At 42.7% G+C, this 23,344-nt stretch overlaps 1 protein-coding gene across 5 annotated transcripts in view; it reads left to right on the top strand.

Moving 5' to 3' along the window:
• Positions 1-2,484: 2,484 nt before the first annotated feature.
• ZFX (zinc finger protein X-linked) overlaps positions 2,485-23,344 on the top strand; it is a 55,676-nt gene continuing 34,816 nt past the window's right edge. Inside the window, exons 1-2 of one of the 5 annotated variants that reach the window (XM_060182821.1) lie at positions 2,532-3,050; positions 10,820-10,881. The gene's annotated coding sequence lies outside the window, so the exon portion shown is untranslated. The other 4 variants (XM_060182824.1, XM_007534077.3, XM_060182822.1 and 1 more) reach the window with 4 other exon arrangements.

The raw sequence follows: 23,344 nt of genomic DNA, 5'->3' as shown, positions 1-23,344 counted from the left end.
TAATGAGAGATAGATACAGGAGAAAGACCAGAGCACTGCTCAGCTCTGGTTTATGGTGGTGCTGGGGATTGAATCTTGGACTTAAGAGCCTTACACATGAAAGCCTTTTTGCCTGTATTTTAATTGTACATCAAACATTTTTGATAGTATTTTATAATTGATAAGATGTCTGAGGGTGCATCCTGGGAGGTGGCACAGTGAATAAAGCATTGGATTCCAAGCAGGAAATCTTGAGTTTGATCTCTGGCATGGCATATGGCAGAGCTATGCTCTGGTTCTCTCTTTCATAAATAAATTATAACTGTATTTTTTCTGTTTGTTTGTTTTTTGCCTCCAGGGTTATTGCTGGGGCTCAGTGCCTACACTACAAATCACCAACCTGGATTCTTTTTTTTTTAATATTTATTTATTTATTCCCTTTTGTTGCCCTTGTTTTATTGTTGTAGTTATTATTGTTGTTGTTATTGATGTCGTCATTGGATAGGACAGAGAGAAATGGAGAGAGGAGGGGAAGACAGTGGGGAGAGAAGGACACCTGCAGAGCTGCTTCACTGCCTGTGAAGGGAACCCCCCTTACAGGTGGGGAGCCGGGGGCTCGAACTGGGATCGTTGCGCTGGTCCTTGCGCTTTGAGCCACCTGCGCTTAACCCACTGCGCCACCGTCCGACTCTCTCGAACCCGGAATCTTAGGCTGGTCCTTGTGCTTTGTGCCATACTTGCTTAACACGCTGCGCTACAGTGCGACCCTCTCTATTTTTTTTTTATAGATGTCTGAGGGCAAAGACAACTTGTAGCATAGGAGCTTTAAAAGTTAAGACAGGCAACTAAAATATATGACCTTTTTCTAGATTTTGTTTTTTAGTATTTATTTATTCCCTTTTGTTGCTCTTTTAATTTTTTAAATATTTATTTTCCCTTTTGTTACCCTTGTTTTTTATATTTATTTATTTACTTATTCCCTTTTGTTGCCCTTATTGCAGTTATTATTGTTGTTGTTGGATAGGACAGAGAGAAATGGAGAGAGGAGGGGAAGACAGAGAGGGGGAGAGAAAGACAGACACCTGCAGACCTGCTTCACCGCCTGTGAAGCGACTCCTCTGTAGGTGGGGAGCCAGAGGCTTGAACCCCGATCGTTACACTGGTCCTTCCCCTTTGCGCCACCTACGCTTAACCTGCTGCACTACCGGTAGCTTGACTCCCATTGCCCTTGTTTTTTATTGTTGTTGTTATTCAAGTCATTGTTAGGACAGAGAGAAATGGAGAGAGGAGGGGAAGACAGAGAGGGGGAGAGAAAGATACCTGCAGACCTGCTTCACCTCCTGTGAAGCGACCCCCTGCAGGTGGGGAGCCGGAAGCTTGAACAGGGATTCTTAAGCTGGTCCTTGCACTTTGCACCACCTGCGCTTAACCTGCTGCAATACCGTCCGACTCCATTTTCTAGATAGTTTATACCCAGTATGCTACATGCTTGCTTTATACTATTTGTGCTTTTTACTCTTTAAAAGTGTTACCTAACGTTTAGTGTTGAGTTGAAGATTTTTGATTAATTAGTAATTCTTTTCTTTCTTTTTGTCTTTGTTGTTATTGCTGCAGGGGCTTTACTGCTGCTTATAGCCAGCAGAATCCCAGGACTCTGGGACTTTTTTTTTGTTTTTTCTTCCCTAGAATAGCCGGTGAGACAAGAGAGAAGACACCACAGCAGGGATGGTGACACTTTCCCTGTACATGGTGTTCCTATGTGGTGGCTGGGGAGGTTCTCACACAAGAAAATGTGTGAGCTATCTCCTTGACCCCTTTTAAACACAGCTTGGGTTCCAAGTTCATCATGGAAGGAGTTGAAAATTTCAAAACCAATTAACAGAAAATTGTTGGTGCTTTGTTTAATCAAATACGTAATTTCCCTTTCCTTGGTGTTTCCTAAACTTTGAAAGGCTTATAAATAGTTCGAAAACCAAAACAGACCATCCATACCCAATTCTGTTACCTCTCACTACGTTATAGAATGTGAAAAAACCCATTATTTATGAAATAATTACCTAAGATTTAGGTCTCATAAGGCATCCAAACTCGGAAACAGACTATAGAACCTCTATATGAGAAATTCCTTACTGCAGTGTACGAAACCAGTGTCCATATGTGTGTAACCTTTTTTCTTGTACTACTCGCCCACCCCAAAGTAACAAAATCTGTTAGGTTCTCTGAGTGCTTAAAAACAAAACAAAACGAAACGTTTTGTAGTTTGTTTTGGTAGTTGTTCTGGGATAACCCTTCTCCCCTTCCTCTTGCCCACATAACCACTTAGGTTGGCAAACCTATTTTCATTTCATTTCAAGGAAATTAAATTTTTTTTTTTTTTTTGGGTAAGCAAGGCAGGGGACGGCGGGGGTTGCTAAATTTATCTTCTCCAGCCACAGGGATGAAGAAAACACATTTACTGCGGGCGGGGGTCTGAGGGCCTGCAAACAACTCGAGCCATCGCCTCGGCCAGAACGGGCACAGAGAGGCGGTAGGTCTCCGGGGAGGGCCCGGGGGGCGGCCGCGGCCCACGGGCGACGGTGAGGGGCGGCCGGGGTAGGCCGCCTGCAGCTCCTCGGGGTCGCAGACCGCGGCCCCACGCGGGCTTTACGGCCGAGGTGGCGGCAGCCGCGCGTGTGTAGCGGCGGCGGCGGGCGGGAGCGCGGAGGAGGTGGAAAGAAGGGGGGCGCTGTAACGGAGATTCAGGCCGCCGGAGACCCCGCCGCAGCGAGGCCACTGGGATCCCCGGCCGCGGGGCGTGAACGGCGCCGACCCGGGGCGCCGGGGGGACCAACCGGGCGGAGGAGGGGGCCTATCTACCCTTCCGCATTTTCCTGGGTCTCTCTCCCGGGCGGTGACGTGACGTGCTGACGGCGGGCCCGTGCCGGGGAGCTGGGCCGCTTTTTGTCAGCTTCGAGCTCGGCCCCTCCTCCCTCCCTCCGCCCGCCCCACCAGCCGGAGCCCGGCCCAGTGCTCCAGAGAAAGGCCGGCCTGCAGCACCCGCCACCGTCGGCGACCGCCTGCACGCCCGTCCGGTGAGTTCCGGGCGCTGCCGTGGCCGTGGGGCCTAGCGCGCGCGCAGCGGCCTGGTCCCGGCCTGGTCGGCGGCCCGCAAGGCGCCCCTTCCGCACTAGGCCGGGCGGTCTGGCGCGCGGCGCCGAGCAGGCCCCGAGGAGGCCGCAGTTAGGCCCGGGGAGGAGCCCGGCTGCCCCGAGTGGCGGCGGAGGCGCGCTTCGCAAACGGGCGGGGGTTGGGAGAGGGTTGCCCGTTGGCCCGGGAGGCGGCCGAGGGGCTTCATGTCTGCCCCGCGGCCGGTGAGGGGCACGGCGCCGGGGCGAGGCCTGGCGAGGAGGCGAAGGCTGCAGGCATGAGGTGAAGGCCGCAGGCCGGCCGGGCCGATTTTCGCTATGTAAATATCGGCGGGGGGGAGGGACGGGGGAAAAGATGGCGGCGGCTCGGCGCCTGCTGCAGGGGACGATTGAGGGGGTTGCCGGGAGGGGGAGCCGCCATCTTGAAGGCGGCGTCTGCAGAGAAAATTCCGCTACAGCCCGTGAGGGGGGGTCGGAGAGCTCGCGGCGGCGGCGGCTCCGGTGACGGAGCCTGGAAGCCCGGCACGGCGGCGTGTGCGCGCTAAGGGGGGCGTGCTCGCTCCCCACGGCGGCCATTGCCCTCGCCGCCATGATGGGAGCTCGGGCTGCGGCAACTCCGCGGCAGCGCCACCTTCCTGCCCTGCCTCCTTCAGCCCCGTGACTGGCTGCCGCTTCCGCTGCGTTTTAACTGAGCTGCAGCAGACAACCGCCGGGGCCATCTGCTGCTCCCTCAGCACCCGCCACCCGGTGCTTCTTCCCGGCGCTGTAGCTTCTCGAAGGCTGGCGGGGCGGATGGCAGTAGGCCAGTGGAACCCTCGCCCATTTTCTCTTCACGGGAGCAAAGTTAGAGGTGCCTTTTGGGGTCTCCTTAATGACGTTGCCCAACAATCACTGCCATCTCCAGTATCTGAATAAAGACATAGCAAATAAAATGCGGTCTCACCGATAGAGGAAAGAGTGCAAAACGCACAGCCCGAAGGCAGAGGAATGACATTTTGAAAGAGGGTTTTTTCAGTTTTTTCGGTCATTTATTTGGAAAACAACTTTTGAAAAAAGGATTATTTGAGTTAGTGATCTGTTGGTGGTGGTTGATGATTTGGAGCAGTAAGAAAAGGGTAGAAAGTTTGTCACACTAAAAGACAGTACAGTACGATGCAGTGTGTGTGTGTGTGTGTGTATGTGTGTGTGTATGTGTGTGCGATGCAGTGTGCGATGCATTGTGTGTGTGTGTGTGTTTCCAGAGCACTGCTCAGCTCTGGTTGATGGTGGTGTTTGGGATTGAGCATGAGTCCTCAGCCTCAGGCTTGGAAGTCGTGTGCATAACCATCATGCTGTCTCCCCAGTCTGCAGTATATTTTGTGTATGTGACTGTCATGGTAGTTAGATTCTCTCCTTGATTTGAAAAGTTTCCAAGATGGGAGTCCTTCCCTTACAGTAGTTTTGAATGAATCCATGCAACCCAGCTCTACAGCCCAAAGTTCGCAATGCTAGGTGCTAAGAAAGATTAAAAATGTTCCTGGGGGGAGTTGGGCGGGGTAGCACAGCGGGTTAAGTGCACGTGGCACAAAGCGCAAGGACCAGCTTAAGGATCCCATCCCGGTTCGAGGCCCCCCCCCCCCCCCGTCCCCCCCTGCAGGAGAGTTGCTTCACAGGTGGTGAAGCAGGTCTTCAGGTGTCTGCCTTTCTCTCTCCCTCTCTCCATTTCTCTCCGTCCTATCCAACAATGACGACATCAAGCACAACAATAATTAACTACAACAATAAAACAACAAGGGTAACAAAAAGGGGGGGAAGGTTTCTGGAATGCAGACAGAGCATTTAAGTTCGATTTTTTTTTCTTTCCCCCAGCGATCGGTGAAGGGAGGTGCAATACACTAAAGTGCTGTGGGGACAATCCAGCCATTTACTGGGGTTTCAGCTGATGACAACAAGGCAAGGTTCCTGATGGACATGCTCTTTGGAGGTTAGGAAGGACTTCATTGGGTGGAGGTAGGGATGGAGAAAGGATATGTCAAGGGTGAAGCTTCTTAAAAAAAAACAAACCGGTCTTGACTATATATAGTATAGGTATACATATACTATATATATTATATAGTGTAGGTAGGGGAGTAGTGAGAATTCAGACTAGAGAGTGTCCATGTTGGAAAAGTAGCTGAGTGGACAGGCTTACACTCCTTGGGAGTGGGAAGGCAGGAGAGACAGGTGATGACACACCTTAACTGGGCTTTATATTCATTTAGTAGTTCCCTTGAGTTCACAAATGTTTGAGGAGTTGAGAAATAATGAATAGGGACTGGTAAAATAGCTGGCTTGGATGATATGTTGCTTTGTCCTGTGCACAGCGAGGTTAGAGCCTGGCCCCCATTGCATTGAAGGGAGCTTCAGTGCTGTGACTTCTTTCACTCTGCTTCTTTCTGTCTCTATCAGAAAAAGTCATGATGACCAGAAGACAAAGGGTGGGGGAAAGAAATAATGAGTAGTACATTGACCCATGTTTTCATTACTTGAATGGTTGGTTATCTTGAATATTCTATTTAAAAGTTAAGCTAGTTTCATTACTCTTGGAATGATGGGTCTCTTAGACAGCTGCTCCTTTTTTTTTTTTTTCCTACCCTTGTCTTACCCCAAATAACCTTCTTACCCAAAGTTATTATAATTTTTGTAGTAGGCAAATAGGGAGAAGTTCCTAGCATTTGATTTTACCATTATTGAAAATTATAGGACTAGAGCTGGGAGTTACCAAAGTGAGGAATGAACATGTAAGTATGCCCATGGAACTCAGTTTTTTGAAAAGCTGGTTAGTAGAGTGATTATTATTATTACTATTATTATTGCCTCCAGGGTCATTGGTGGGGCTCAGTACCTGCAGTAAGAATCCACTGCTCTTGGAGGCCATTTTCTCATTTTGTTGCCCTTGTTATTGCTGCTGTTGGATAGGACAGAGATAAATCGAGAGAGGAGGGGAAGAAGGGGAGAGAAAAATAGATACCTGCAGACCTGCTTCACCACTTGTGAATCAACCCCCCTGCAGGTGGGGAGCCGAGGGAATCCTTATGCTGGTCCTTGAGCTTCATGCCATGTGCACTTAACCCGCTGCATTACGGCCTGCTCCCCCTAGAGTGATTATTTTTAAAAGCAGTGGACTTTACTTGGTCCTGTTCTCCCAGATGAGAATGTCCACCTTTTGGTTTGAGAGAGCAGCTAATGCTGTTTACTGTGCCAATCTTTCTGCTTTATATTTATCATTATTATTATTATTATTATTTTTACTAGCAGAAATAGGACAGAGAGGCAGAGAGTGAGGGGGAAAAAAAAGAACCATAACACCAAAACTCTGGTCAATACAGTGGGAGCCAGGCTCGAACCTGGGTCGCATGCACGGCAAAGCAGCATGGTATCCAAGTGAGCTATTTCACTGCCCTTCTGCTGGTATTTTGACCATCGTTGCTGCACACATGGGAATGCAGTTCCTGGAATTTTATGTAAACCTGTAGGTAGAGTAAATCCTCTAAACTTGTTCTGGTCTCTTTCTGCACTGCAGCACGTCAGAGCAGTGATGTTCCATGAGAGGAGGGGAGGAACTGGTGATTCTCACATTTGTTATGATCAACCCTGGTGCAGAAAAGTTGGAAAAACAGCTATAGGAGGCCAACTAGAAGTTAAGGCCACCTGTGGTTGTTGAGGGCAAATGTAAACTTAGAAGAACCAGTTGCTTTCTATCTTAACAGCCGGGAAAGACACAGACGAGCTCTGAAAAGGGGGAGAATTGTTTTGCTGCATATACAAGTGCAGCAGGAATAGATGTTTGGGTGCAGTGAGAATGGGTGTTCGAGGTTAAGGTTAAATTCCATTCAAGTTATATAATTTAAGAAAATAATGTATGGCTTAGAAGGGTTTCTGTTTGAAGCAATGAACTATCAAATGCTTTTTGCCTACGAGCATAGACCTTGGTGTTCCGGAAACTGGTGGAATACCTTATTGCTGCAGCATCTGGGCTATATGAGGTGTCAGTTTTTAGCTCCTATTTGTTTCAGATAAATGTAAGCTTTCTTTTTAAAATGTGCTCACAGTGAAGTTACTTTTTATTTTCAGATTGCTTTCTGAAATTTTCAGATTGCTTTTTGAATTTGTGCTGCCACTGATGACTTTGCATTATTAGTGTTTGTGCACACTGGTGCTTCTAGACTTTCTTTTTTACACTGCTACTTCTCATCTGCTCCTTGAAACCACTCACCCTCAGCAGATTACCTAATCTCTTAATTGAGCCTGAAGAATAGAAGACCTGCTTAAAAGCAGTTGTTTCTCTCCTTCCGCTTCCCCTTGTTTCTGTCTCTACCTAGGCTTTCCCTCTGCCCCTTCCCAGGGTGGGGTGCAGAGGAGGAGGTTGGCTGCCTTCAGGCACAGCTGCTCTGAGTGTGAGCCCCGCCTGTCCTCTGGGATGGAGGACAGAGCTGCCTGTGATTCAGCTGCTTGCATCACTGCTCTCTAACTGCTGCTGTCTTTCCCTCTCTCTCCTTATAAACATTCCTGGGTTTGCTCATCTTACTCAGACCTCACCTGCCATCTCTTCCTTTCACCAATATTATTCTCTCATCCCATGTACTCCTAAGTCTTGCATTGCTCCAAATTGGGAAATGGTTTCCCAGCATGTCAGTGGGTGTGTCTCTTAAAACTCTTCTGTGTTACAGAAACTTGGCGGTGCCTTCTCTGTCTTCTGTAGTGGAATTTGCCTCAAGGTCAACCCTCTGTCCTCTTTTTCTTATTTCTTTCCTAATTTCAGCGTTCATTTCCTTCCTCCCTTGCTTCTAGTTTCTCGTCTAGCATTTTCAGTTGCCTATTGACCATCTCTGCCTAGTATCTTACTGTCTTAGCAGGGCTCTAACCAAATTAATCAAGTATTAATTACTTACTAGCTGCCTAGTACTAGTTAGTGAAAAACAACAACAACAACAACACATTTTTCTTTTCAACCCAGAGCCCCTAAAACAAAAATTGCTTCTTGTTTTCATTCTGGCGGTGATGCTACCACTTTTGCAGGCCTCTCCTTCTCGGTTGCATAGCAATGTGAACATCTTCAATTTAGCATCTAATCTATTATATTTTAACTGTTGGTATTTTTGTCTTTTCTAAACTGTGGATGTAGGCAGTCTCATTTTGTTCCCAAGCATTACCTGGCACGTGGTCATTATCTTTAAAAGTAATAATATTGGTTACTGGTTACGGAGTGGCGCTGTAGTAGAAAAGTGTTGAGCTCTTCAGATGTGTAGTCACTGTTCTTTGGCCAAGGTGTGGGCTATACATACCGGTATACATACCACAGAGCTGGGTAGTCCCCAGGGTAGCCTCACCCTTTGCTGATTGGAATATGGCAAGTCTGTTCCTACGCCTGTTGTGTTCTTTTTCTTTCTTTTTAAAAAACTTTTATCGGGGGAGTCAGGAGGTAGCGCAGTGGGTTAAGCTCACGTGGCGCAAAGCACAAGGACCGGTGTAAAGATCCCGGTTCGAGCCTCTGGCTCCCCACCTGCAGGGGAGTCGCTTCACAGGCAGTGAAGCAGGTCTGCAGGTATCTTTCTCTCCTCCTCTCTGTCTTCCCCTTCTCTCTCCATTTCTCTCTGTCCTATCCAACAATGACAACATCAATAACAACAATAATAACCACAACAATAAAACAACAAGGGCAACAAAAGGGAATGAATGAATGAATAAATAAATAAATAAATAAATAAATAAATAAATAAATAAAACTTTTATCGGGGCCAAGCGGTGGCACACCTGGTTGAGTACACGTTACAATGCCCAAGGACCCAGGTACGAGCCCCTGGTCCCCAGCTGCAGGGGGAAAGCTTCACGAGTGGTGAAGTAGGGCTGCAGGTGTCTCTCTGTCTCTCTCCCTCTCTGTCTCCTCCTTCCATCTCAATTTCTGGCTCTCTATCCAAAAAGTAAATAAAGATAATTTAAAAATAAAAAAATTTAAGGGCAGCAAAAGGGAAAATAAATAATGAAAAATTAAAAAAATAGAAAAATAAAAATCTTATTTTTTAAAGTTTTAAAAATATGTATTCCCTTTTGTTGCCCTTTTTGTTTTTTTAATTGTGGTAGTTGTTGTTATTGCTGTCCTTGTTGGATAGGACAGAGAGAAATGGAGAGAGGTGGGGAAGACAGAGAGGGGGAGAGAAAGATAGACACCTGCAGACCTGCTTCACCACCTGTGAAGCGACTCCCCTGCAGATGGGGAGCCGGGGGCTCGAACCGGGATTCTTAAGTTGGTCCTTGCGCTTTGCACCATGTGTGCTTAACCTGCTACGCTACCGCCCGACTCCTTAATTTAATTTAATTTAATTTAATTTTTTAAAATATTTATTTATCCCCTTTTTTGTTGCTCTTGTTATTTTCTTGTTATTGTTGAAATTATGTCGTCGTTGTTGGACAGGACAGAGAGAAATGGAATGAGATGGGGAAGACAGGGGGAGAGAAAGATATACACACCTACAGACCTGCTTCACTGCCCGTGAAGCAACCCCCTGCATGTAGGAAGCTGGGGGCTCGAACCTGGATCCTTAGGAGAGTCCTTGCGCTTGGCGCCGCATGCCCTTAACCTGCTGTACTATCACCCGACTCCCCCCCCCCCCCATTTATTTTTTAATGAAAGAGATAGAAGAGAAAGAGAACCAGAATATCACTCTGGTACATGCGATCAAACCCGGAACCTCATGCTTGAGAGCCCAACACTTTATCCACTGTGCCACTGGCATGCTATTTTTTTTTTTCCCAAATAACTTACTTTCCCTCTCCTTCTTCCCCTTTTTATTAAAATTTTTAAAAATGTTTTTAGAGACAGAAATTGAGAGGAGAGGGGGAAGATAGGGAAATTGACAGCGAGACTCCTGTCCTGCTTTACCATTCCTGAAGCTTTTCCCCTGTAAGTGGGGACCAGGAGCTTGAACCTGGTTCCTTGCACACTGTAATGTAAGTGTTTAACCAGGTGAGCCACCATCTGGCCTCTTTCTCCTCCCCTCCACCTCCTCTTTGTTTTTGGTCATCTCTGGGACTTCACTGTTCTGGACTGACTTTATCATATGGAGGGGGGGGTAAGAAGCCATGGCACTGAAGCTTCCTTTAATGTGACCTGGCTTGCACATGTGGCAAAGTAGCACACTATCCAAGTGAACTGTTTTGTCTGCCCTCCAAGGAACACTATGTAATATCCAAGTATCTTAAAACTAGCTAGCTAGCTACATATGATTTATCTTCATTACACATGAGAGAGCTTCACAAGAGACAGAGACATAAAGTGCTGGGAACTTCAGGCGTGAAAGTGTGATGCTGTATTAGTTGAGATATTTCCCTGATCACCTATTTTTAGTCAAAGAGGAGGCATGATTTTTTTTGTTGTTGTTGTTGTTCCAACTGGTTTACTTTGCTATAATGTGCGTTATTAGAACACTTGAAGAAACCTGACTTTGGGTTGCAGTAATGTCAATGTAGGAGAGGTATAATAAAAAGACTATATATTTAAAAGCCATGAATAGTGGGGCTGGGGAGATAGCATAATGGTTATGCAAAATATTCTCATGCCTGAGCTTCTGAGGTTTCAGGTTCTGTCCTCAGCACCACCATAAGCCAGAGATGAGCAATGCTCTGGTCTCTGTCTTTCTCTGTATCGCTCTCATTAAAATAAAGCAAAGAAAATATTTTCTTTCTTTTTTTTTAACCAGAACACTGATCAGCTTTGGCTAATGGTGGTGCGGGGATTGAACCTCGGTCTCTGGAGCCTCAGGTATGACCATCTGTTTGCATAACCATTATGCTATCTACCCCGCTAAAATATTTTTAAAAATCTTGAATAATGAAATATTTCAGAATTACTGAAAAGTATCTCCAGATTTGACAGGTCTAGATATTTTATTACTTATTTACTACTTTGACTTTTTGTCCTTATTCCCTTCCAGTCTTTTCTTTGACAGAATCATTCCACTGTCCTCAGTATGTACATAGCAAAAACAATATCAAGTGTTGCTCTGTGTTTTTTTTTTTTTTTTTTTTTTTGCTTCCAGGGTTATTGCTGGGGCTCGGTGCCTGCACCACAAATCCACTGCTCCTGGAGGCCATTTTTTCCCTTTTGTTACCCTGGTTGTTTTACCATTGTTGTGGTTATTATTATCGTTGTTATTGATGTCGCTGTTGGATAGGACAGAGAGAAATGGAGTGATGAGGGGAAGACAAAGAGGGGGAGAGAAAGATAGACACCTGCAGACCTGCTTCACTGTTTGTGAATTGACCCCCCTGCAGGTGGGGAGCCGGGGGCTTGAACCCGGATCCTTACACCGGTCCTTGTGCTTTGTGCCATGTCTGCTTAACCCCACTGCGCTACCGCCCGACCCCCTGCTTTGTGTGTTTTAACTTAACACAAGTGGTATCTACTGTGTGTTCTATTTTACGTTTATTTAAAAAATTATTTGTATTATCTTTATTTGGTAGAGGCAGCCAGAAATAGAGAGGGGAGGGGGAGGGAGGGAGGGAGAGAGGGGAGAGAGGGGGAGATGGGAGAGAGAGAGAGAGAGAGAGCGAGCAACACTACTTCACCACTCATGAAGCTTTCCCCCTGTAGGTGAGGACCAGACCAGAGGCTTGAACCTGGGTCTTTGTGCATTGTAACATGTACACTCAACCAGGTGCGCCACCACCCGGCCCCTTTTACGTTTATTTTTCACTCAGCCTGGTGTGGCTTTGAGGGTTTTTTTTGTTTGTTTGTTTTTGTTTTTTCAGTGCTGTGTATATGTGAGTCTCAAAATGTGCTCCAGGAATTCCTAGGATTCTTCCTGCTGCGTTCTTCTCTATATTGTGAGAATATGTAACAGAGGCTCTGTGACACTCAGTGTCACAATAGATTGAACAAGAAGCAGCTATGGGAATCCACATGTCCTCTATTAAGCCTGTTTTTAAAGAGATTTCAAAAATACAGAACAATAGCATTCTTTTTTCTAAGTACTTTTGCTTTGAAAGATAAGGCATTTAAAAATTAATGTTACTCATTACATATAGTGGGTTTATCATTTTTAATGAATTAATACTTTTGAGATTTACTTTTTTATTTAAAAAAAGAACAGAGTAGCACTCTTTTGCACATTGATGTTGGATGGGGAGAAAACTCAGGACCTCACACTCAAAAAAGAGTCCAGTGTTTTATCCACTGTGCCTCTTCCCAGGCTGCTAATAAATATTTTTAAAAAAATGTCTACCTATAGGTAGAACCCACCCAAACAAAAACTCTTTGGGTGTTAGCAGTCTTCAATTTTGAAGAATGGTAAAGAGACCCAAGACCAAGAAGTTTGAACACTGCTAATGTAGTTCTTTTATTTTATTGTATTCCAAGTTTATAAAATATACTGTTGTTTATCTAGTTTTGTGGTAGGACCATGAATTCTTTGCAGTTTTCTGCAATTTCAAACATCACCGCAGTGATTATCCTTATAGAGGATTCTTCTGTTTTAGGATTATAGAAGTAGAATAACTGCATTGAAGACTTGGTGGTTTTATCAACTTCATTGGAAATTGCCAAATTGTGTTTCATTTGACACTTCCACCAACTGTGTTTGAGCCTCTGTTTCTCCAGACTATTGCCAAAAGATTAAAATTAGCAATTTTTTTCTAGTCTGTTTCATATAAATGGTGTGTCTTTACTGTCTATCTTCCTTTTCTTAGATCACTGAGGTACACACACACACACACACACACACACACACACACACACACACACACTGTATTTCTTGTCCATTTGCATTTTCTATGGACTGTTTCTACCTATCCTTGGTCTTTTTTCTTTTGCTACCTTTTTCTATTGGTTTATGAATATCCTTTTATTATCCAAAATATGAGTTACCTTTTACCAATCTGTGCTTATTTTTTAGTTTTGTTTAAAGAGTTGATTTTGCTTGTTCTGAGTAGAACTTTTTTTTTTTTTTTTGAGATTTTATTTATTTATTAATGAGAAAGATAGGAGAGAGAAAGAACCAGACATCACTCTGGCACATGTGCTGCCGGGGATCGAACTCAGGACCTCCTGCTTGAGAGTCCAAAGCTTTTTCACTGTGCCACCTCCCGGACAACTGAGTAGAACTGTTGTTTTCTTTTATGGCTTATGTATTCTTGTGACTGCAGGAAATTATTCCTTTACCCCAAGGTTATAATGATACTGTTTTCAATTTAGGTCATTAATTTATCTGGAATATTTTTATTGTATGATGTAGGGATCTAATTATATATGTTTATATGGGTTTGCCCAGTGGTTCAGCATTTCTCCCCTGAGGGTGTAGCATGGTCTCATGTAGACACATCTGTTCTAGTTGGTCTCTTCTGATTTCATTGATATGATTGACTGTCTTTATACCTGTACTGTGCTGATCTAATGATTGATCACTTTATAACTAAATGTGTTTGTTTTTCTTTAGAGTTTTTATTCTTTTTTTCCCCTCCCTCCAGATAGAAAGATCAAAAGGGGGCCAGATGGTGGTGCACCTGGTTGGGTGCATATATTATAATGTTAAAGGATCCAGACTCAAGCCCCTGGTCCCCACCTGTAGGTGGAGGGGAAGTTTCACAAAGCAGTGAAGCAGTGTTGCTGGTGTCTCTTATCTCTCTTTTTAATTTTTTTAAAAATTTATTTCTTTATTGGGGAATTAATGTTTTACATTCAACAGTAAATACAATAGTTTGTACATGCATAACATTCCCCAATTTCCCATTTAACAATACAACCCCCACTATGTCATTTATCATCCTTCATGGACCTGTATTGTCCCCACCCACCCACCCACCCCAGAGTCTTTTACTTTGGTGCGATATGCAAATTACATTTCAGGTTCTACTTGTGTTAATTTTTTTTAAATTTAATTTTATTTACTTAATTTATTATTACCAGAGCACTGCTCAGATCTGGTTTATGGTGGTGTGGGGGACTGAACTGGGAACTTTGGAGCCTCAAGCATGAGAGTCTCTTTGCATAACCATTATGCTATCTACCTCCACTCACATGTGTCTTCCTCTCTGTCTCCTCTTAACCTCTCAATTTCTCTTTATCTCTATCCAAAAAATGAATAAATTAAAAAAGAAAGAAAGACCCCGGCTCCCCACCTGCAGGGGAGTCGCTTCACAGGCGGTGAAGCAGGTCTGCAGGTGTCTATCTTTCTCTCCACCTCTCTGTCTTCCCCTCCTCTCTCCATTTCTCTCTGTCCTATCCAACAACAACAACAACAATAATAACTACAACAATAAAACAACAAGGGCAACAAAAGGGAATAAATAAATAAAATAAATATTAAAAAAAAAAAAAAAAGAAAGAAAGATCAAGAGAGAAGGAAAGAGACCTTTAATGCAGTGGGTATCAGATTTGAACCTGGGCCATGTACGTGCCAAGTGAGCTATTTTTTGGGGGGAACAGCATAATGTCATGTCTGAGGCTCTAAAGTCCCAGGTTCAGTCCCCTGCATCACCCTAAACCAGAGCTGAGCAGTGCTCTGGTAAAAAAAAAAAAGTCCCAAGTGAGCTATTTTGCCAGCCTCTTAAGAAAATTCTTCTTTTTTTTTTTTTAAATTAGTGATTTAAAAAGGGATATAATTCCATACAGTTTCTACCACCAGAGTTCTGTGTCTCCATCCCCTTCCATTGGAAACTATAGTAGTTCTCCCAAGGTCACAGATATGGGCTGATTCTGTAACTATATCAATCTGTTTTTTCAATGGTCCTGCCTTCACTTCCTTTCTAAGTCATCTCTACATCTATTACCACTTCGACAGAAAATTATTTTATATAAATAAATATAGATAGATAGATATTTTATAGGACAGAGAATTTGAGGGGAGCGGATGGAAAGGAAGAATGAAAGAGATAACTACAGCACTGCTCTACTACTCATAAGGCTTTGCCCCCTACAGGTGGGGAGCAGGGGCTTGAACCTTTGTCCTTGTACATGGTGTTGTGTCTGACAACCCCCCTTCAGAATTTTTAGTTATTTTTCCCCTGGCTTATTTTAAGGTTATTGCTGGTACTAGGTACTGGCACAACTCCACTGCTCCTGGTGGCCTTTTTTTTTTTTTTTTTCCTCCTCCTAACAGAGGGTGCATATGATACAGAGAGAACTGGAGAAGGAGAGATAGACAGCGTTGTCTGGGCAGTAGCCATAATGTCGTTTTCATTACTGGCACTTGCACAAGCTTGGGCAGAACCCTTTTTTACATTGTTGAGTTAGTTCCTGCCAGACAACACAACTAAAGGCAGAATTGTCAAGTTGGGTGTCTGACTGGGAAGAAAAAATGCCATAGGTGATAATGGAGTTTCGTTTTTTGTTAAGATTTATTGCATATGAGCTAGAGCTTCAGTGAGACAGAGAAGTCAGAGCATCACATTGGTTTATGTGGTGCTGGGGATTGAACTGCAGTGTCAGTCCAACACTAGCTGTTGAGCCATCACCTCAGCTGCTAGAGCCCCCACCCCTTTTTAAAGCTTCTTTTATGATTTTTAGATAGAAGCTAAGGGAGAAAATGAAAGAGACCAGAGTACCCAAATATCCTTCCAGGCTTGAACCTAGGTCACCTATATATAATGCAAATCAGCACACTATTCAAGTGATTGTCTTCACCGTCCCTTGTAAGTTTATTTATTCTTGATTTACAATAATAAAAGCTACTGGGTGGTTTGGGAGGTGGTGCAGTGGATAAAGCACTGGACTCTCAAGCATGAGGTCCCAAGTTCAGTCCCTGGCAGCATATGTACCAGAGTGATGTCTGGTTCTGTCTCTCTCCTCCTATCTTTCTCATTAATAAATAAAATTTTTAAAAAAAGCTAATGGTACATTTTAAGAATTCCAATAGTCTTGTTGGCAGAAGACAACATTGTTTGCAAAGATGGAGTAGCTTTGAGTAGAAAAGCAATTTACAGTAGGATCCTGAATATATAGTCTTAGGAACACCCTACCCATTTCTCATAATTTTCTTTTTAAATATGCCAAAATATGATTTATCTATTTATTATTAATATTATTTTTACCAGAGCACTGCTCAGCTCTAGCTTATGGTGGGGCTTGGGGGGATTGAACTTGGTACTTTGGAGCCTGAGAGGCATGAGAGTCTTTGCATAACCATTATGCTGTCTACCCCCTCCCCCTGAAATATGATTTAAAAATAGTCTTGCTAAGTTAAAAATGGAAATTCTGGATAATAAAGTATAGCATCACTTTAATTCAAAATGTTTGCCTGACATTGTGTACTCTCTACTGGGTGAGCCACCATCTGGCCCGTCTCCATTGTTTGGGTTTTTACTGCACTGATCAGTCTCTAGCCCAGTACTGACTAGGATCATTGATAAAAGGACATCCGTGTGTGTATACATACATACATACATTATATATATATATATTAACCAGAGTATTGCTCAGCTCTGGCTATGATGGTGTGGGGGATTGAACCTGGGACTTTGGAGCCTCAGGCATGAGAGTCTCTTTGAATTAAAACTTTTTTTTTCCCCCAGGATTATTGCTGGGGCTTGGTGACTGCTCTTGGCAGCTATTTTCCCCATTTTTGTTGCTACTGCTGCATAGGACAGAGAAATCGAAAAAGATAGGGAGAGAGACAGATAAACACCTGCAGACCTGCTTCACTGATTGCGAAGCAGACCCTCCCTGTAGGTGGGGAGCCGGGGACTTGAACCAGACGCAGGTCCACAGGTCCTTGTGCTTGGCGCCATGTACACTACTGCCGCCCCCCCCCCCCCAGTCTCTGCATAACCATTATGCTGTCCCCCCCCCACCTGGACTATTTTTTGTTTGCTTTTGACCAGAGCATTTCTCAGTTCTGCCAGGGATTGAATTTGAAACTTTAGAGCCTCATGCACAAAAATCTTCTCATAACCAACTGTTGTCTCCCCGGCCCATTAATGAGCTTTTTTCTTTCAATATTTTATCACTAAATATAATATTTGTAGTAGGTTTTGTAGGCAGAAGTAGATACTATCTCAGTTTTCTTCTACTCATCATTTTGGAGTTTTAATAGGAGTTGATTTTTCTAGTGCATTTGCTGTATATAATTGGTGTGATAAATTGCTTTAGTAGATGTTCTCTTTTAAACTATCTTTATGATTTCCTGGATTTGTGCATCCCTTTGTTTTTGTCATACCCCCCCCCCCCCCAGCCTTTGCTTTGATAACAAGCTTATGCTAATCTCAGAGTTGGGGGAGTATTCTTTTTGAAACAAGTTGTACTTAAAAGAGACTGCCTGTTTCTTGAAAGAATTTGTCTGAAAGTGCCTGGTGTCCTTTGGTGAGTTGACTTACTTAATAGTTTCTTTCATGATAACAAGTAATTTTGTCTTTTTCTTGAGGTATTTTTTATACAAAAACTATTTTAGAAAAATTAAAATTTTCAGATATACTAGTTAAAATACTAATTTTCTCTAATGACTAAAGTAGTTAACTTCATTGATTTTTTTTTTTTTTTTCCTGGTCTGCACAACCAATAACTTGCCTGTGCTAAGATTATGGAGTAGCTCTGTACTTTCTATTCATGTTCACATATTAATATTTTTTACTAATTTTTCTGCATTTCTGATGTTTTACAATTTTAAGTTAGAGGTTTAGGTATCAGTATTTGATCTACTCATACCCCTTTTAAAATGTGATTTTCCTCTGAACTATAATTGTATGTTGTGATTTTTATGTGAATTGATTGTAATATTTTTTTAAATTATATTTTAAGATAGAGTTAGAGTGAAAGAGGAAGAGAAAGTGAAAGGGACCATAACACTTCCTTCGTGTGGAGGGGACAGGGTTTGAACCTGGCTCGCACACATGGCAAAGCAGCACACTTTTTTCCCAAAGCTATTTCACTGGCCTGGTTTTATGTAGTTTTCAATATGTTGTGATTTTTTGAATTTTCTTACTGTCCATTGGACTGTTTTTTTTTTTTTTTTTTTTAGTCACCGCTGGGACTTCACGGCTAAGCTGACTTTTTTTTTTTTTTTTCCCTTTCAGATAGATAGAGATAGAGACAGACAGAGGGAGAGAGGCAAAGATATCAGCATTGAAGCTTCCTCCAGTGTGGTGGGAACTGGACTGGAGCCTGGGCTGTCCACAAGACAAAGCAGGCACACTCTTTCAGGTGAGCTCTCTTGCTTACTACCCATTGTCTTATTTAGAGCTTTATTTTCAAATTTGTGATTTTTCTTTTGCTGTTATATTTGACATTCTAATATGCCTTATAGTTGGGGACTAATGATGTATAAAATGGTCCATTTTTTATACTAGCAACAATTTGAAAATCAAATTTAAAAGTCAGTGCAACTAAATTCAGAAAACATCCAACCTTGGAATAAAGCCTGCTTAGATATTAAAGTATTACTGAGAAATGAAAGAAGAGCTAAATTAATGGAGAAAGATAATGTGTTTATGAATTTGAAGGTTCATCATTAGAAAGTCAGTTACTTTTTTTTTTTTTTTTAAGAATTATTTTTATGAGAGATCAGAGTACCACTCAACTCTCACTTATGGCCAGGGATTAAAGTTGGAACTTGAGGTGCTCCAGGCATGCAGTTTCTGTTCTCTAACACATTAAGCTATCTCCTCACTCAAGATGTCAGTTCTGATACATAGAGATTAAATGCAATTCTGATCACAGCCCCAATAGATTTATTTGTTTGTTTACCAGAACACTACTCAGACCTGTTTTATGGTGGTGCTGGGGATTAAACCTGGGACTGGAGCCTCAGGCATGAAAGTCTTTGCGTAACTGTTGTGTTACACCCCCTACCCCCAATAGATTTTTTTAAAGTATTATTTATTAATGGTACATGCAGTGCTGGACATTTAACTTGGGACCTCATGCGTGAGAGTCCAATCTTTTATCCACTGTGCCATCTCCTGAGGTGCACCCAGCAGATTTTTAAAAAATATATTATTATTATTATTATTTTTTCAATATTTATTTACTCCCTTTTGTTGTCCTTGTTGTAGTTATTGTTGTTGCTGTTATTGATGTCATTGTTAGGTAGGACAGAGAGAAATGGAGAGAGGAGGGGAAGACAGAGGGGGGGAGAGAGACACCTGCAGACCTGCTTCACCGCTTGTGAAGCGACTCCCCTGCAGGTGGGGAGCTGGGGGCTCGAACCAGGATCCTTATGCAGGTCATTGCGCTTTGCACCACCTGCGCTTAACCCACTGCGCTACTGCCCGACTTCCTTGTTTTGTTTTTTTAGAGAAAGAGAGAGACAGAGAAAGAGACCAGTGGGGGCTGGGCTCAAACTTGGGCTGTATATATATGGCAAAGCAGCACACTATCCAAGTGAGCTGTTTCATCAGCCACCAACATATTTCAAAATGTGCTCTCGGACCAGAACATTGTTCTGGCACATTAAACTAGGCCTTATATTTGAGGGACTAATGCTTTATCGATCCACTGTGCCACCTACTGGGCTGCCAGGGTTTTTTTTTTTTGTTTTTTTTTTCCTAATAGACCAGGTCCCAGATTTATTTGGAAGTCCAAAGGGTCAGAAATAACAAAGACCATCTTGAAAAAAGTTAGAAGACGTATACTACCACATATAAAAGCTTATAAAGTTATAGTTATTAAAATAATGAGCACAGAGCCAGATTGACCAACAATATAGTCTAAAAACACACACACACACACACACACACATATATCAATATATAGTCAATTTATATGCAACAGAAATGCGTTAGGATTTTGATCATATGTAGAGTTTAAGGGAGAATTGATATTTAATTAAGGGGGAGACAGAGAAGGACCAGAACACTGCTCAGCTTTGGCTGATGGTGGTGTTGGCGATTGAACCTGGGTCCTCAGAGCCTCAGGCATGAATGTCTTTTGCAGAACCATTATGATGTTTCCCCAGTCTTACATATACATATGTATATTTTTTTAATCCACTGAATTCTTCCGTAGCATATTTAGAATCATGACTCCTGCAGTTGGGAAGTGAAATTGAGTTTGAAGTGGGAATGGGACCCTAGATTTATTTGTTAATCAGACTAATTTTAGTGTGTGCTTACCTAAATTACATATTTATAATGTTAAAAAATATATAACACGTTATATTTTTCCCTTCTCTGTCTTTTTTATTTTTACTTATTTTATTTTAATGAGAAAGAGTAAATACAGAGGAAAAGATACTGAGAGAGAGAAAGAGACCAGAACACTGCTCAGTTCTGGCATATGGTGGTGCTGGGGATTGAACCTGGGACCTCAGAGCCTCAGGCTTGAAAGGCTTTTGCAGAACCGTTATGCTGTCTCCCTAGCCCTGCTTATTGGTCTTTATATCCAACTGACCTCTGCTTGGTTTCTGCATATTCTGCTTGGTTACAGGCACATTCAGGTATTTTGGCAGTCACATTCTTTTTTTTTTTTTTTTTTTAATTCATTCTTTTTTGTTGCCTTTATTGTTGTAGTTATTATTGTTGTTGTTGGATAGGACAGAGAGAAATGGAGAGAGGAGGGGGAGGAAAGATAGACACCTGCAGACCTGCTTCACCGCCTGTGAAGCAATCCCCCTGCAGGTGGAGAGCCAGGGCTCCAACCCAGATCCTTACGATGGTTTTTGCGCCACCTGCACTTAACCCACTGCGCTACCGCCTGACTCCTGGCAGTCACATTCTTAACCTGTACGTGATCCCAAAACTTTTTTTTCTAGGTTTCATTCTAAGAACATGATTTTATTCTGATTGTCTAGTCTAGTTCTTTTCTCATAGGAGTTACCAACTTGAACGATAGTCATCTCTGCTTTGGAGCACAAACCAAAACTGAATAGGGCCTGCAATATAGCTCACTTGAATGGAGCACTTGCTTTGTCATGAGTCAGGTTCTAGCCCAGCCTCTACCACACTGAAGGCAGCTTCTGTGCTGTGGTATTTCTGTCTCTGCCTTTATATCTAAACAGTTGGCCTGGAGTGGTGAAGACCAAAAAAAAAAAAAAAAAGCACCCCCAAACCAAAAAACCACATACAGACTTTAAGAAAGTATATATGTTGTGAAATGAGGGGAATAACAGTAAATAAGTCCATTTGTGTAGTTAGGATTAATATTTTAGAGCACCCTGAACAGTGGGGAATTGGTGAAGCTTTCTGAGCTAGGCAGTGATTGCCATGATCAGGAGGATTAGTCTGCCCACCTATTGCAGGAATGCCTCTGCATTTGGCACCAGCCCAGACTTGTATTAGGGTTCCTGGTCATTTGTTGTGTGAATAGTAGAAAGGAGTGAAAGGAGAGTCAAGAGGCTATTTTTATCCTCCGAGAATCAGGAAATCCGAAGCTGAGAGTGAATGATGACGGTGGGAATAAAAAGGAACAGATTCCCACAAATATGTGAAGAAAGAACAGACAAGATCTGGCAGTCTGACTGAATTCGAGCAGAGAAAAAATACAAGGCCATAGACATACCAGGAGAGAAAGCAGGGCTGGTGAAAATATTTAGCAGACAGTTTGGTAGAAGTGCTTGGTATGTGATTTGGAGAATCACGTTGGGTAGATGGTAATTGAAACCATGATAATAAAGAGAAAGCTGAAGACAAGTGGGCTGAGTGCATCACTCTGGGCAAGGCAGTGAGGGGAGAGAGGAGGCAGAGTAAGCAGTCTGGAAGGTGGGGAGAGAACTAAGATCTTACTTCAGGAAACTGAGGAAGAAGAGAACTTCAAAATTAAAGTAATTGATAATCAGTCAAGCTCTACTAGAAAAGCCCAGGATGAATACTGAGAAAAGCAGTTACTGTGTAGTTTGAGAGCTAGAACTGATAGATTGGGTTTATTCAGATAAATGGTGGGAATTGGCCCTAAATACCTTATCAAATCTCATTTATTGTCTTCTTAATTTGGTTTACTATGCCATTATGCTTGGAAGATTAGTATGCTTATCATTTTATAATTGTGTGTTTGCTCGCACGCCACTTGTTATACAGCCAGAAGTGATTTTGGTAGCGTGAGGGCAGTGGCAACCTATACTGGGCATGAACTCTTTCCATTTTTAATGCTTGAACATTTTTTTGTTGGTTGGTTTTTCTTGTTTTTTTTTAAAACTCCATCTCTGGTTGGTATTTTTAATTCAAAGCAATTTGAATAAATAACACAAAACATTGTTTTTTGGGGGGAAGATGAATGCAGTAGTCTCAGAGTTGATGATTTGACCATTATTAATGTGAGTTTCTCATGAATATTGCCTGCCAGCCTGCCTTTTTTTTTTTTTTTTTTAACCAGATCACTGCTCTGGTCTGGTGTATGGTGGTGCGGGGGATTGAACCTGGGACTTTGGAGCCTCAGGAATGAGACTCTGCATAACCATTATGCTATGTATTCCTGCCCCTCATGAGGATCTTCTTTTAAATATTTTTATTTATTTATTATTGGATAGAGAAGAGCAATTGAGAGGGTGTAGTGGGTGATAGAGAGGGAAGAGTCATGAGGATTTCTTTAAGAAATATGTATATATAAGTTTACTAATAAGTAGAAAACAAGTTTAGCAAGAGAAAAGTGGGGCTGGGGAGATCGCACAGTGGTTATGTAAAAGGACTTTCCTACCCAAGGCATCAAAAGCCCCAGCACCACTATAAGCCAGAGCTGAACAGTGTTCTAGTTAAATAAAAGGAACAGGGGAGAGGATGAAATGATGTGGAAATATAGAGGAGGGAGAAATTATTTTCAGCTTTTTCTTTCATGGGGGGATATGATTTGGGGAAAAGATCAAAACAGTGATGATGGGGAAAAAGTGTTCCAGGTAGAAGAAATCCTGAACCAAATGCAGAATCAGGGTGTTACAGGGACACGGGATTTTGTTTGGCTGAAACGTTTATATGGTGGAAGGAGGAAGGAAAAGGAGAATAATGGAAAGATAGTTTGGGGTTGGAACTTACTTAGGAGATAGCAAGAATTCGACATTATTTAGAGATATAGAAAGCCATAAATATTTAATAGGGGAATGACATCACCAAGATGGTGCTTTAGAAAGATGGTTCTGTGCACACATGGTTAAGTGCACACATTATAGTGCACAAGGATCCCAGTTCAAGCCCCTGGCTCCCACCTGCAGGAGGAAAGCTTCACAAGCAGTGAAGTAGTGCCACAGGTGTCTGCCTATCTCCTTTCCCTTCTCTGTCTCCCACTCTCCTCTCAATTTCACTGTCTCTATTCAATAATAAATTAGATTTTAAAAGGGATTTTTTTTTCTTTTTTAACCAGAGCACTGTTCAGC

The sequence above is a fragment of the Erinaceus europaeus genome, chromosome X (assembly GCF_950295315.1).
Source record: "Erinaceus europaeus chromosome X, mEriEur2.1, whole genome shotgun sequence".
Lineage (NCBI taxonomy): Eukaryota > Metazoa > Chordata > Mammalia > Eulipotyphla > Erinaceidae > Erinaceus > Erinaceus europaeus.
The sequence above is the reverse complement of the archived record's forward strand: the minus strand, read 5'-3'. Positions and strand labels throughout refer to the sequence as shown.